Source organism: Myotis myotis, unplaced genomic scaffold, assembly GCF_014108235.1.
Source record: "Myotis myotis isolate mMyoMyo1 unplaced genomic scaffold, mMyoMyo1.p scaffold_m19_p_76, whole genome shotgun sequence".
Taxonomy (NCBI): domain Eukaryota; kingdom Metazoa; phylum Chordata; class Mammalia; order Chiroptera; family Vespertilionidae; genus Myotis; species Myotis myotis.
Window position 1 is genome coordinate 47848 of NW_023416386.1, and position 9887 is coordinate 57734.

The window sequence follows — 9887 nt, forward strand, 5'->3', positions numbered from 1 at the left end:
GATGTGCCTGGGGCCGACCTGGCCAGAGGGGAAAGGTTTGCCTGGATGGAGACTGGTACACATCGTTTATCACAGAGAAGAAAATATACCACGTGTGCCTATATATATGGGGGTTTGCATGGGTTACTCAGGTGATCTCATTCGCAGGAAGGAAGGAGTGAGTCTACTGGGGAAAGGAGTGTGACACTGTGGAAATTAGCAACTGTGGAGGAACACTGATCACATTGGAGTGATAGTGGTAGACCCTGTGGGAAAAATCAGATGTGGTTACATAAGAAAATAGAGGTCAGACCTTCCAATGTGAGTGGCCAACTCCCCAACCACTGCGCAGAGCATGTGGCCTCACATCTGTCTTTTCTCCCCTGGGATTCAGGCCTTGAGCTGAGAGAGAGAAGTGTGAGTGGCCACCTCTTCAAAACCACAGCATCCCTTTTCCTGGCACTTGTCAACATCTTCCAGGCTGATGCTGATGAAGACAGCAGAAACAGCTCATCTCTCTTCCTTTATTGGTCCATCCCAATTAGAGTCTTGGTCTAGAGCGCCTTGGGACCCAAGGGTATGGACACAATTCTGGGAAGCAGTGAATGAGATGCCTCTCTTATGGTGGCCAGTGTTGGTGCAAGTATTCTAAAAGCATTGGTGTTGATAATTCAGCATCTAAAGTGTTAGTTGATATGTCAAGGGTCCATGATGATGACGTTGGAGATGGCACTACCTCTGTTACTGTTTTAGCAGCAGGATGACTAAGGGAAGAAGAATGTTTAATTTCAAAAAAGACTCATCTTCAGACCATCATTGCGGGTTGGAGAGAATCCATAAAGGCAGCAAGACAGGCTCTGTTCAATTCAGCAGTTGATCATGGTTCTGATGAACATAAATCCTGCCAAGATTTAGTGAACATTGCAGCAACAGCATTATCCTTCAAACTTCTTCCTCATCACAAAGATCACTCTACAAAGTTAGCTCTAAATTCTAGAGTCTAGAACAGGGGTGGGCAAACTTTTTGACTTGAGGGCCACAATGGGTTCTTAAACTGGACCGGAGGGCGTAACAAAAGCATGGATGGAGTGTTTGTGTGAACTAATATAAATTCAAAGTAAACATCATTACATAAAAGGGTACTGTCTTTTTTTTTTTAGTTGTATTCATTTCAAATGGGCCGGATCCGGCCCACCGGCCATAGTTTGCCCACGGCTGGAAGCTGTTCTCTAATTGAAGGGCTCTGGTAATCTGGAGGCAATTCATGTCATCAAGAAGCTAGGAGGAAGTCTGGTGGATTCCTATTTAGATAAAGGCTTTCTGTTGGATGAAACATTAGACTTAATCAACCAAAAGGAATTGAAAATGCTAAAATTCTTATTGCAAATACTGGTATGAATACAAACAAAATGAAGATATTTGGTTCCCGTGTAAGGGTTGATTCTACAGCAAAGACTGCTAAAATAAAACAAGTGGAAAATGAAAACAAATGAAGGAGGAAGTTGAAGGTATGCTTAAGCATGGGATAAATTGCTTTATTAACAGGCAATACATTTCTAATTATCCTGAGCTGGCTTTTGGTGAGGCTGGGGTATGGCTATTGAACATGGAGAACACCTGGCTCTTGTCACAGGTGGTGAAATTGCGTCTTCCTTTGACCACCCAGAACTAGTGAAGCTTGGAAGTTGCAAGCTCATTGAGGAAGTCATGATTGGAGAAGCCACCTCATTCATGTTTCTGGGGTAGCTCTTGGTGAAGCTTACACTATTGTTCTTCATGGTGCCACTCAGCACATTTTAGATGAAGCAGAAAGATCTTTGCATGATGCCCTTTGTGTTCTTGCACACACTGTGAAGGCTTCTAGAACAGTTTATGGAGGAGGCTGTTCTGAGCTGCTGATGGCTCAGCTGCCAATAAACACCAGGTAAAGAAGCTGTTGAAATGGATTCTTAGCTCAAGCACTGAGAATATTGCTTATTGTTACACCTGACAATGCCATCTATGACAGTGCAGATCTGGTAGCACAGCTCTGAGCTGCCCATCATGAAGGCAATACAACTACTGGACTGGATATGAAGGAAGGTTCTATTGGTGATGGCAGTGCTGGGCATCACAGGAAGTTTCCAAGTGAAGTGTTGGTTCTACTGAATGCAGCTGAAGCAGCAGAGGTGATTCTGCATGTGGATAACATCATCAAAGCAGCACCAAGGAAAGGTGTCCTGATCACTGTTGAGGTATGTTTAATGAACCGAAGATGCAGAGGTAAGTTGAGCACACAGGATGATTAATGCCGGACAGAGGGCTACAGCTCACGCAGGCATGTATCAAACTCTGCACTCTCACTATCGCTTTTATTGGGGTTTGGTACAAGGTTAGTGCGTCAGCAGTTAATCAACAAAATCTTGTTTTGTTCTATATTATTACAATAGCGTATTGAAGACAACTTGCAGCTGTGCCCTCCCTTTCTGCTCTACACCCACGACTATTTAATCTTAGTCTTTCTCAGGGAGGTAAATTTCCTGGAACTCAAGATTGTGTGCAATCTTGACCCAGCGTGACTCGCTTGCAAGTCATGCTGTGCTTCTGATAGAACATTCACTTCTTCTTGGCAGGACTTCAGATCCTTGTTTACAAATCCAGCTATAGATCATCCCCCTTGTTAGGCTTTCCTATCTGCTGTTATACTCTGGACCAGTTCATAGCAATGTTGTTTGAAGGACTTCGACTTCTTAAAGAAGACTGTGGAATCCAAATTTATGTGTGCTTCTTATATCCTTAATGAGAAATTTAGCTGAACTTTTACTTAACATGGGTCTCATTTATTTGCTGTTCATTTTCAATATAATTCAGTTGTTTTAAAAGTCCATTTCTCATACTGTGCAGCAAAATAACATTTGAACAATTAAAAAATAAAAATAAAATAGATGTCAAAATATAACTGAGATGCCTTTGAAAATCACCAGTAATGAACACACCATGGTGAACCAACCCTCACAACCGGAGGAAGAATAAGGAATGTATCACTGAAAACTGGTGCGAAGTGGATCCCTGTTTCCTACATGCACATTCTCACAGTGTCTCTGTCCTAGAAGGTATCACCTCCGCAGGTCCAGAGGATCTGCACTTGGATACGTTTGGGGTCATTATTGACATGGTCTCCCCCTGGGTCACCCAAGCTGCATAATTCATTAGGGTCCCATTTATGAAATCTCTCAATAGTTGCAGGGAAGAGTGGACACCTCTCACTGGAGGAGCCATGGTGACGGTGTGTTTGTATTTGTGACATAATTTCTTTGGACCAAGACCTCTCTCTTAGTCCACCATAACCATCATCTTAATCATCATCATCATCATCATCATCATTATCTTAATCATCACCATCATCACCATTTGCTTCCCCCACTCCACGCTCCCGCCCTGCCCCAGGCCTTCACTGTCCCAGTGTTTGTGGCCATGGGCCATACATATATGTATATAATGTTCTTGGATGATTACTTCCCCCCACTCACTCCCCACCCCCCCAGTTTGCTTACTTTTAATCATTCTTCTCATTTTCTGGTGGTTTTCTACACAATGACTTTTTATAGAGACTTTAGCTAAAGAGAACACAGATGCCTCCTCTTTAGATGTCATTGGAAAATTCAACCCCCAAAGATCCAACTCTAAGCTGACACAAGGCCTTCTAAAAACTGATGACATTGGCCCTATCCAGTTGGCTCAGTGGAAAGAGCATCAGCTTATGGACTTAAGGGTCCCAGGTTTGATTCTGGTCAAAGGCACATGCCTGGATTGCAGGCTCACTACCCAGTGTGGGGCATGCAGGAGGCAGCCGATCAATTATTCTCTTTCATCATTGATGTTTCTATCTTTCTCTCTTCCCATTCCTCTCGGAAATAAATAAAAAATGTATATTAAAAAATAAACAAAAATAAAGTAAAAACTGATGACCTTGGATAAAGTACATGTTTCCACCAAGACTTTAGACCACGATCTCTGTCCAAGTCTATCATCACCAGCACCAGCACCATCACCGCCGCCACCATCATTATCATCACTTGCTTACTCATGTTTATTCTTCTCATTTTCTGTAGACCTAGTTTTTGAGCATACATAATGACACTTTATCTAATCTTTCTGCTCATTTTTGTAGAGGTGTTAAGTAAAATATGTTGCCATACTCTTATTTTATTTTTGTTTGACTGATGACAACTGATGGCTTATTCTTGCCTCTTCTCTCTGCCAATCAGGAGAAATACGATGAAAAATCATGACTTTGTCTTTAGATGTCATTGGGAGATTGAAACCACCCAAGCCCCTGGAAGGAGAAATCCTCTCCCTCGGCCACCACCTCGACAAATAAAACTGCAAGCCAGTCTCTTTTACTGGCTCCATCAAAGCAGATCTGATTTCCTGAAGGGCCTTGCCTGTGCTTCACAGAGATGTCAGTTATGTATGGAATAAACAGTCCATGTTCACTTGGTGTGTCTGTTTGTCGCTGGCCTGCACATATGTACCAAGCTGCTTTGGGTCACTCTGCCTCTGTCTGGTGTCACCTATTCTTGGTGCTATGTGCATGATGATAAGCTAGGTTCTTTCTTCTCTAGTTTTGGGGTCACACTTCTCTGGTGCCCACCGTCCAGCACACTACTGTCCTGCTGCTGGCTTGTTGGGACCCTGACCCATGAGAAGCTGAGCTACACTGTTGAGTCAGCAGCATGACCTGGGACAGAAGATTAGATGGTTATTATTTAGGCACAAGAGTCTCTGAGGTTTGCCCATGTGTGAAAGTTGTCCCTTTTTGCAACAGACTTTTCTCACTCAGAGACGTCAGAGGTAAGTGCAGAATCAGGAATCCAGAGGTTCCCTGAGGGAAACTGTGACATGAAGAGGAAACCACACCAGAAACCAGCCCAAACCTCCAACTTCACCTGCAGCTGGGATGGTACTTGTGTTCAGGGACCCTGAACGCCCCTTGGCAGGGAGGTTTGTGTCTCGGTTCACACTGACTTCCCTTCACTGTGTCTCTTGCACAGTAATACACGGCCATGTCCTCAGATCTCAGGCTGTTCATTTGTAGATACAGCATGTTCTTGGCATTGTCTCTGGAGATAGTGAATCTGCCCTTCACAGCGTCTGCATAGTATGTGCTACTTCCATCAGGATTAATGAGCGAGACCCACTCCAGCCCCTTCCCTGGAGCCTGACCAACCCAGGTTATCCAGGAGCTACTGAAGGTGAATCCAGAGGCTGCACAGGAGAGTCTCAGAGACCCTCCAGGCAGCACCAAGCCTCCCCCAGACTCCACCAGCTGCACCTCACACTGGACACCTGCAAACACAAAGATGTCCTCATCAGGAAACTCTCACACATCCACAGTTTCTATCACTCATATCAACTCACATACCAAGTATCTCTTTTTCTTCATAAATTTCCTCTTAAAAGAGCCACAAGGAAAACCCAGCTGAACCCAAACCCCATGGTGAGTGTTCTATATTCAGTCCTGATCAGAGAATGGGAACTCCTTGGGATCTCAGGGCTGGGCTCCTGTCCCAGAGCTGCAGGGCCAGGGCTGTGCTGGTTTTTACAAACAGAGGGGGCCCTATTTGCATGTCCTCCTGCTGTATAGAGAGCTCTGGGTTGGAGACCTACAGGGAAGGCAGTGCCTTCATGCAGGTGAGAGTGTCCTGGATTAGAATCCTGGTCATGATACCATTTCAGTAACTGAATACAGAATCATAAGAAGTTTTGGAGATTTCCCAAGTGTCCACATCTTGTAACAGTGATCCCAGCATCTGGGGTGTGCCCGCCCCACTGGCTCCCACTGCTTCCCTGAACTGACTCCAGGGCAGAGCAGGACCTGCCAAGTGAGGGTGCCGAACACTGGTGTGAGATGGGAGCATGAATGAGCGTCTGTGCTCTGGTGTTACCCTCACTTCAGTGCTGGATCCACCTGTGGCCTCAGAGTCCTCACTATTATGGAGAAGGTCGTGCCTCTCCTGGGAGGTGCTCCTCCATCACCTAAGGGGAGTCAGGTTCCCCCAGGTCTGTTACATGCACCTGGGGTCTGTGTTGCACCTAGGACCACTATAGTGACACCAACAGCCCCTGTCTGTGCACTCTGTAACCAGCGGCCTGAGACCCTCTCCAGCCCTGATGTGCATGGACATCTCCATGTGGGTGTTAGGAGGTCAGCAGGAACTGTCACGGCTGCAGCTGGCTCTGCGGTCAGACGTGGCATCTGTCATTGTCCCTCCATGTTCCTCTGGACCTGGTAAGTCTGTCCAACGCTCTGGGGAGTAGGTTGCTGTGCCTGTGCCTGTTTGTTGGGAAGACACAGGCCATGTCCCTGCATCACCTGGCCTGCATCAGGCATTTGAATGAAGCAATTTTCCTTGTTCATGTTCAATCCAATAGAGACCGGAGCAGACTCTTCCCAGGCCAGTCTGACCATCTCTGTTCCTGTTGGGAGCTGCCACCATATCCCCAAAGAGACAGCAGTCACATGTTCCCACCTGCACAGAAACGCTTTCTTCTGCAGCTGGGCCAGAGCTGTGAGCACTCGAGGACAGGGCAGCAGTCCCAGCCTCGATCTCATGGATCCATAAATGTGCCAACTGTGGATGCATTCCTTTCTGGGGACGGGGACATCTCACCCATTTCAGGGGAAGACTGTGGAGACTGAAAGAACATTCTGCAGGCTGTCGTCCTGCCTGTGGTGGAGTCTCTTCCTCTCCAACCCCATGTGCACCTGTGTGCTCTCTTCCTGCTTCACTGTGACGCGCACTGTGACAGGGCCCTGGAGGGAGTCCTGGGGGACAGGGTGTCTGCATCGTGGCTCAGGGAGGCTGACAGTGTCTTCAGGAAGGTAATGCCATGAATCGTCAGGCACATGCAGGTCCAGGCCCAGAGCCTGGAATCAGCCCATCCACTGTCCATACTAACCTGCCTGCTCCCCAGAAATCTGTGTCACACTGGAAATATGAGTGACAGGACATCTGAGTGACAAGGGAATTCCAAGTGACAAGGAATCTGAGTGACATGAGAAATCATTGTGACACAGGAAAGCTAAGTGACTATGGAAATCTGAGGGGCAGGGGGAATCTGAGTGACAGGAAATGTGAGTGACATTGGAAGACTGGGATCCATGACCTTGTTCCCTTGGTGCACCTCCTGTCCCTCCAGGGTCACTGGCCCTGGAAGACCTCATGTGGGATCTCCTGTCAGGATCAGACATCAGTATCTTGGAAATTCTCATAACAGGCCGTCCAATAGCCATAGCACACCCATGGCACAGGGTGAGTTCTGGTCAGGAGAGATGTCTCCCTCTCCCTGGGAGCCTGCACCTGAATCAGCTGATTCCCTCTCAATGGCTGGAGGGGAGCCCATGGATGGGGCCCTGGTGACAGGTGTGTGTGGTGTCAGTTCTGTACCAGCTCAGGTCCTCAGAGGAAGGGGCTGGGGCAGCCTCCATGGCCCAAGCTGGGGAAGTTCTGATATGAACAGAAACAGCACTGAGAACACTGGAGCAGTATTGGGTGGAGCAGGTCAGACCACTGAACTCTGACCTCCCCAACCTATGTCCCCACAGAAGAGCCTTCCCTTGCTTGGGGCTGGGGACTGACTCTAAATACTAAGCATTCAATTGGAGTTTACAATGGAATTACTTAAGAATATTCCCAGTATGTTTAATTCCATTAAGCTCCTAGGAAAGTTAGCATTAAATACAAACAAATATTAAGGAACGGTGAGAAGGATATGATAAAGATAGAAAGTGGAGACTGTAGGAGACAGTGCTAGGGGATGGACAGGTGGCTCCCTGTGTCCACCTTGGAGGAGTGGTGTCTCCCCCAGGAGCCCACCCTGTGGCCTTGGTTTCCCTGTGACTCTGGCTGGGCAACTCGGCCCCACAGAAGCACACCAACAGGCACAATGCCCCAGCTACACCCTCTAGTTTCCCTCAAAAAGTGACTTAAAAACAACAACACGACTCTACAAAAACAAGTCTGACACCGCATTCTGAGAGTTGCCTCACTGACTCTTTACACTACACGGCAATAATGCCCATTGAGAGATGTACCTGTGGCAGAGGTTAGATCCCATGCATAGATCCCACAGGTTCAATAACTGCAAGAGAAGGACAAAGAAGAGAAAAACACAGCACCCAAACACACGCTGCGGTCATGGTGCCCCTTATGCATTACACTTCAGAAGGGGGACCCGCAGCACCCGGGCCCCCAGTAAATCCAGGGCAACCCTGCAGGGGATGTCACACACCCCCTCAGTCCCCGCCCCGACTGCGCAGGTGCTGTGATGTCAGGAAGGAGACAGGGAAGAACTCCAGTAGATCTTCCTCGCGTCCATAAAAGCTGTCATCTTCAGGGGGCAGCGCCTCTTGTCTTCTGGGAAATCACTTTCAAGCTTGAGCATAGAAGACCTTGTATGATTTGCACAAACAGCAGCTCAGAGTAAACGAGATTATCTGGAATAAACATCAGGCACTTGTATTTATATTGGCAGATTCGATTGCTACTGAAGACGTATATTTGGGAGTAAAAAGATGAGTCAGTAAAAAGATTAGTTTGCATTTTGTTTCCTGGTGATTCCCTTGTTCAACCAACCTCCAGGGGGTTTCTAAGCGCTCCTGCACCTAGGACGTGACCTGCTCTAGAGATCGGGTTCAATGTCTGAAAAATGAAAACCTCAGTCAGTGGGGGAATAAAAAGTGGAGGGAAGGTTTCTGACAAAGCACAGCTCTAAATATATGTTTAAATGAACAAACAAAGAAAAAGAGAAAGAAAAATGAAACAATGCTGTTTTGTTCCAATGCTGCGGCCTCAGTCCCAGGTTGGAGGAGGGACGTCTGCCGAGGGAGCAGGTCACCGAGGTCAGGCTGCATGGACAGTCCTTGCCCCTTTTTTGATTGGATTGCTTATCTTTATTTTGTTAAGTAGTATGAGTTCCCTATAAATTTTGGAGATTAAATCCTTATCGGATGCCACATTGGCAAATACATCCTCCCATGCAGTGGGCTTTCTCACTAATTTGTTGATGGTTTCTTTTGCTGTGCGGAAGCTTTGTATTTTGATGTAGTACCATTTGTTTATTTTCACCTTAGTTTCCATTGTCCTAGGAGATGTGTCGATAACTATATTGCTATGAGAGATGTCTGAGATTTTGCTGCCTATATATTCTTCTAAGATTTTTATGGTTTCCCATCTTACATTTAAGTCTTTCTTCCATTTTGGGTTTATTTTTGTGTATGGTGAAAGTTAGTGGTCTAGTTTCATTTTTTTTTTTTTTTGCATTTGTCTGTCCAATTTTCCCAACAACATTTATTGACGAGACTAACTTGACTCCACTGTATATTCTTGCCTCCTTTGTCAAATATTAATTGAGCATAGTGGCTTGGTTTGATTTCTGTGTTCTCTATTCTGTTCCATTGGTCTATATGTCTGTTCTTGTGCCAGTACCAGGCAGTTTTGAGAACCATGGATTTTAACATAGCTTGATATCTGGTATAGTGGTCCCTCCAACTTTGTTCTTCTCTCTCGGCTATTCATGGCCCTTTTTTATTCCATCTGAACTTTTGGAGAGTTTGTTCTAGGTCTGAGAAATATGCCCTTGATATTTTAATGGGGATTGCATTGAATCTGTAGATTGCTTTGGGTAGTATGGACATTATAATGATGTTGATTATACCAATCCATGATCACGGTATATTCTTCCATTTGTTCATGTCTTCCTCTATCTCTTTTTTCCACTTCCTGTAGTTTTCTGAGTACAGGTCATTCACCTCCTTAGTTAAGTTTTTCCTAGGTATCTTAATTTTTTTTTTTTTTTGGTGCAATGGTAAATGGGATTTTTGTTTGTTTGTTTGTTTTCTCTTGTTTTGTTTCACTTTCTCTGAG

The 9887-nt window shown here is 45.8% G+C and overlaps 1 pseudogene; it reads left to right on the forward strand.

The window, feature by feature from the left end:
- The first annotated feature begins 543 nt into the window (after window positions 1-543).
- On the forward strand, window positions 544-3163 carry LOC118660995 (annotated as a pseudogene).
- Window positions 3164-9887: the final 6724 nt, after the last annotated feature.